Source organism: Lissotriton vulgaris, chromosome 6 (genome assembly GCF_964263255.1).
Source record: "Lissotriton vulgaris chromosome 6, aLisVul1.2, whole genome shotgun sequence".
Classification (NCBI taxonomy): domain Eukaryota; kingdom Metazoa; phylum Chordata; class Amphibia; order Caudata; family Salamandridae; genus Lissotriton; species Lissotriton vulgaris.
The window spans coordinates 1,486,159,866-1,486,165,865 of record NC_141694.1 but is presented as its reverse complement, the minus strand read 5'-3'; positions in this window follow the sequence as shown (position 1 = coordinate 1,486,165,865).

The following is a 6,000-nucleotide window of genomic DNA, read 5'->3' as shown; positions in this document are numbered from 1 at the left end:
GGCTATATGCAAATTTGTCTGTTCCTGTCCCAGTGCATGATGGGAACAGGGCAAACCAAACTACCAAGCCAATTCTTATACTGGGAAGGAGACAAGCTACCGGGGACCGGTTTCTGGCATTTCAGCCTCATCGGCCCGGCTTGCTTGAATCCTGATGGTGCAATGAGCTAGGGAGTCACGTCTGAGTATACCCTCCCACACTTAGGGGGTCATTAGGATGGAGGATTTTCCGCATCCTCCGGGCCGGCGGAAGCCACCGCCGGCCCGGAGGATGCGGAAAATCCTCTGCGGACCCACCAGGACCCACCGCCACATTAGGATGGCTGGTGGGTCATGGTTTAGGTCCGCAGCTTTTCCGCCGCGGCTGGCTTACAACCGCGGCGGAAAAGCACTAAAATGGTGAAGGTGTCTCTTAGACACCTTCAGCCAGATTAGGATGTGCATGGAAACATGCTTTTCCGCGGCGGCTTTTCCGCCGTGGAAAATCATGTGTAACTGCACTGCAGGGGCCCATTGCGGGCCCCCTAGGTGTAGTGGGGGGTGCACATGAGGGTACCTATGGTACCCCCCTGCATTTGCGTGCACAATGCAGCAGGCACCGCGCGGTGCCTGCTGCTTTGTGCACGCAAATGCTGTGCATGCATTTTTAACATTGCTGCGGGTGCAGCTTGAAGCTCCACCCGCAGCAATGTTAAAAATAGAGGATGTGACCGCCACCCTGGCGGTCACATCCTAATCTGCACAGAGGGAACGCCGCAGCCCATGCGGACGTTCCCTCCTACTCAGGGGTCGCGGACGGACTCAAGTCCGTCCGCGATCCTAATGACCCCCATAGTGTGGATAAAATCGATTTTGGAAAAGGTGATGGACAGAGTTTCTGAATGATGCAGAATACTCCTACCCAGTCAAGAGATCAGGGCTTGATCCATCACCGTTTTTTAGCTCACTGCACCATCCCAGCTTCAGAACCTGGCTATATGCAAATTAGTCTGTTCCTGTCCCAGTGCATGATGGGAACAGGGCAAACCAAACTACCAAGCCAATTCTTATACTGGGAAGGAGACAAGCTACCGGGGACCGGTTTCTGGCATTTCAGCCTCATCGGCCCGGCTTGCTTGAATCCTGATGGTGCAATGAGCTAGGGACTCACGTCTGAGTATACCCTCCCACACATAGTGTGGATAAAATCGATTTTGGAAAAGGTGATGGACAGAGTTTCTGAATGATGCAGAATACTCCTACCCAGTCAAGAGATCAGGGCTTGATCCATCACCGTTTTTTAGCTCACTGCACCATCCAAGCTTCAGAACCTGGCTATATGCAAATTAGTCTGTTCCTGTCCCAGTGCATGATGGGAACAGGGCAAACCAAACTACCAAGCCAATTCTTATACTGGGAAGGAGACAAGCTACCGGGGACCGGTTTCTGGCATTTCAGCCTCATCGGCCCGGCTTGCTTGAATCCTGATGGTGCAATGAGCTAGGGACTCACGTCTGAGTATACCCTCCCACACTTAGGGGGTCATTAGGATGGAGGATTTTCCGCATCCTCCGGGCCGGCGGAAGCCACCGCCGGCCCGGAGGATGCGGAAAATCCTCTGCGGACCCACCAGGACCCACCGCCACATTAGGATGGCTGGTGGGTCATGGTTTAGGTCCGCAGCTTTTCCGCCGCGGCTGGCTTACAACCGCGGCGGAAAAGCACTAAAATGGTGAAGGTGTCTCTTAGACACCTTCAGCCAGATTAGGATGTGCATGGAAACATGCTTTTCCGCGGCGGCTTTTCCGCCGTGGAAAAGCATGTGTAACTGCACTGCAGGGGCCCATTGCGGGCCCCCTAGGTGTAGTGGGGGGTGCACATGGGGGTACCTATGGTACCCCCCTGCATTTGCGTGCACAATGCAGCAGGCACCGCGCGGTGCCTGCTGCTTTGTGCACGCAAATGCTGTGCATGCATTTTTAACATTGCTGCGGGTGCAGCTTGAAGCTCCACCCGCAGCAATGTTAAAAATAGAGGATGTGACCGCCACCCTGGCGGTCACATCCTAATCTGCACAGAGGGAACGCCGCAGCCCATGCGGACGTTCCCTCCTACTCAGGGGTCGCGGACGGACTCAAGTCCGTCCGCGATCCTAATGACCCCCATAGTGTGGATAAAATCGATTTTGGAAAAGGTGATGGACAGAGTTTCTGAATGATGCAGAATACTCCTACCCAGTCAAGAGATCAGGGCTTGATCCATCACCGTTTTTTAGCTCACTGCACCATCCCAGCTTCAGAACCTGGCTATATGCAAATTAGTCTGTTCCTGTCCCAGTGCATGATGGGAACAGGGCAAACCAAACTACCAAGCCAATTCTTATACTGGGAAGGAGACAAGCTACCGGGGACCGGTTTCTGGCATTTCAGCCTCATCGGCCCGGCTTGCTTGAATCCTGATGGTGCAATGAGCTAGGGACTCACGTCTGAGTATACCCTCCCACACATAGTGTGGATAAAATCGATTTTGGAAAAGGTGATGGACAGAGTTTCTGAATGATGCAGAATACTCCTACCCAGTCAAGAGATCAGGGCTTGATCCATCACCGTTTTTTAGCTCACTGCACCATCCCAGCTTCAGAACCTGGCTATATGCAAATTAGTCTGTTCCTGTCCCAGTGCATGATGGGAACAGGGCAAACCAAACTACCAAGCCAATTCTTATACTGGGAAGAAGACAAGCTACCGGGGACCGGTTTCTGGCATTTCAGCCTCATCGGCCCGGCTTGCTTGAATCCTGATGGTGCAATGAGCTAGGGACTCACGTCTGAGTATACCCTCCCACACATAGTGTGGATAAAATCGATTTTGGAAAAGGTGATGGACAGAGTTTCTGAATGATGCAGAATACTCCTACCCAGTCAAGAGATCAGGGCTTGATCCATCACCGTTTTTTAGCTCACTGCACCATCCCAGCTTCAGAACCTGGCTATATGCAAATTAGTCTGTTCCTGTCCCAGTGCATGATGGGAACAGGGCAAACCAAACTACCAAGCCAATTCTTATACTGGGAAGGAGACAAGCTACCGGGGACCGGTTTCTGGCATTTCAGCCTCATCGGCCCGGCTTGCTTGAATCCTGATGGTGCAATGAGCTAGGGACTCACGTCTGAGTATACCCTCCCACACATAGTGTGGATAAAATCGATTTTGGAAAAGGTGATGGACAGAGTTTCTGAATGATGCAGAATACTCCTACCCAGTCAAGAGATCAGGGTTTGATCCATCACCGTTTTTTAGCTCACTGCACCATCCCAGCTTCAGAACCTGGCTATATGCAAATTAGTCTGTTCCTGTCCCAGTGCATGATGGGAACAGGGCAAACCAAACTACCAAGCCAATTCTTATACTGGGAAGGAGACAAGCTACCGGGGACCGGTTTCTGGCATTTCAGCCTCATCGGCCCGGCTTGCTTGAATCCTGATGGTGCAATGAGCTAGGGACTCACGTCTGAATATACCCTCCCACACATAGTGTGGATAAAATCGATTTTGGAAAAGGTGATGGACAGAGTTTCTGAATGATGCAGAATACTCCTACCCAGTCAAGAGATCAGGGCTTGATCCATCACCGTTTTTTAGCTCACTGCACCATCCCAGCTTCAGAACCTGGCTATATGCAAATTAGTCTGTTCCTGTCCCAGTGTAAGAATTGGCTTGGTAGATTGGTTTGCCCTGTTCTCATCATGCACTGGGACAGGAACAGACTAATTTGCATATAGCCAGGTCTGAGCTGGGATGGTGCAGTGAGCTAAAAAACGGTGATGGATCAAGCCCTGATCTCTTGACTGGGTAAGAGTATTCTGCATCATTCAGAAACTCTGTCCATCACCACCCCCTTTTCCAATAAAGGCATGGAGAACTCCATGTTAAGTCTTTTGTCCAAGGCACTGGCCCAGTCTGCGGGGGGTAGCAGAAAAAGAAAGGTGGTTTCCTCTGCTTCTTTACATTCTTCCATGAAAGCGTCACGCTTAGATGGCGAGGCTCCCTCGCACTTGATTGAGGACTATGTGCCTCCCAGGCCTTCTGTTAAGGAGGGATTGACAGGTTCAGAGGGCAAACGTAAAACAAAAACAAAGCATATTGAGGTTCCCAAGAAATTGGTTATATCTACCATCTTGGACACTGGCGACATGGGTGACGTTGATGTCCTTTTTGAACTGCTTGATATTTCTGACCCCCTTCTCCTCCTTGTAAGAAATACAAATCAGATTCTTTCTCTTTCGAACCAGTTATGGATTCTGAGGGCGTGCCTATGTTTGACCCTTCCACCATTCGCCATCCTAATTCCACCAAATGTTTTCTTGCCCCTCATGTTGGCGAATATATTTCAGCCAGACTTCGTCTGCCTTTGGACTCGGCTGTCAGGTCGAGGTTAAAGTCTGAGTGCCCTAAGCCCTCTTTGTTTCCCTGGGCCCTCTGGAAACTGTAGTTTTTACTTATCTTGGCTGCTATGGGAAATAAAGCAAGATATGAAAAGCATAATACTCGCCTCCGGTCTTGTCATAAAATGTAATTCCTTTGTCAATCTCTAAGTGAAACACAATGACTCTACTAGGAAGATGTATTATGGCAATGATGGACTCTGTGGTTCAGCTTGAACGACTATATGCATAGATGTGCTTGTATGAATTGCACTCAACACAATCAACTCTTCGTCCATATTTTTTTCAAACAAAATGAATTTTATGGCATGTCAAAAAACCAAGTGAGACATTAAAATCCTTACAATTAATTAACGACTACACTCCTCATAGTATATTTCATTCAATAAAAAAGCACTCCCGATGTACAATGTGTACACAAATACACTATTTCCTACATATATAAAGACCCCATGCGGTAGTTAGTATCAACAATGCTGAACAGAACACATGAAATGTTAAAATGGATACTATCCGCTTTTTGGTAAATTCCTCATGATAGTGAGATCGGCATTTTCAAAAGATCTTCTGTCATTCCCTCAGAAGGTCTGAGCATTTGTAGAATGCCAGCTACAGTTTTTTAAATATATGTACCTGTGTGATCTTTGACAGGTGTGATGCCTGTCTAAAGTGCTTAGAGTATGCCAGGTATTCCTGTATTTTCACCAGTATAGCTCATTGACACTCTGACCAAAAGGGTTCTCATATTACGGGCAAATCACTTAATCTCCCTGTCCTTAAAAAATGAATCTGACCTTGTGTAATGTCACTCGTGCTATGTAAAGCACCCCCTAGCCCATGGGCCTAATCCGCGCTACATAAAACTGCAAGTACTTTTTTTTAAAAGTAGGAGGTTACTCGCAACAACTGTTGAATTCTTACAAACCAGTTTGACATCAAAATTCTACTCTAACTCACACCTGTTGGTTAAAGGACAAATGAGTGGCTCCAGGCCGTCCCCTTTCACAGGCACTGTGGGGTCACAGGTGAGCCTGTTGTGCCATCGTTTGAGACCCAAAACGTAGAGCAGGAATGCGCCTCAACATTATTTCTTCTTCGGTAGGGAATTTAGAGCAAAGACGAGGCATTTGAATAGTTTTAACAGACTGAGGTTGTATACTTGCTGTGAAATTGTAAAGTTTTGTACAGCTCTTGTGCTGCCCCAACACATTGCACATGCTACAAATCTGCACAGAAACAAATATTTATTCACTCCCTTGACTAGAAGGCTGATTCTACTTCAGCCACCCTGGACCAGCATCCATGCCCTCTCATCTTATGATGCATTCTTAAAAGCATTGCCACTTTACTGAAAAAAACCACAAACTAGCAAATTTCAATCTCTGATCTATCTCTATTTTGTGCTCGCTGTAGAATGTCTGGATATCCTGGTGTACTGTAAGATAATCATTTATTATGCCTTAAAAGATAATACATTTGAATATTTTGTATTGTATTGTAATTTTATTTATATAGTGCTTACTACACCTGACGAGGCACTGCAGCGCTTTTCGGCAAGTAGCACACTACTGTGGACCCC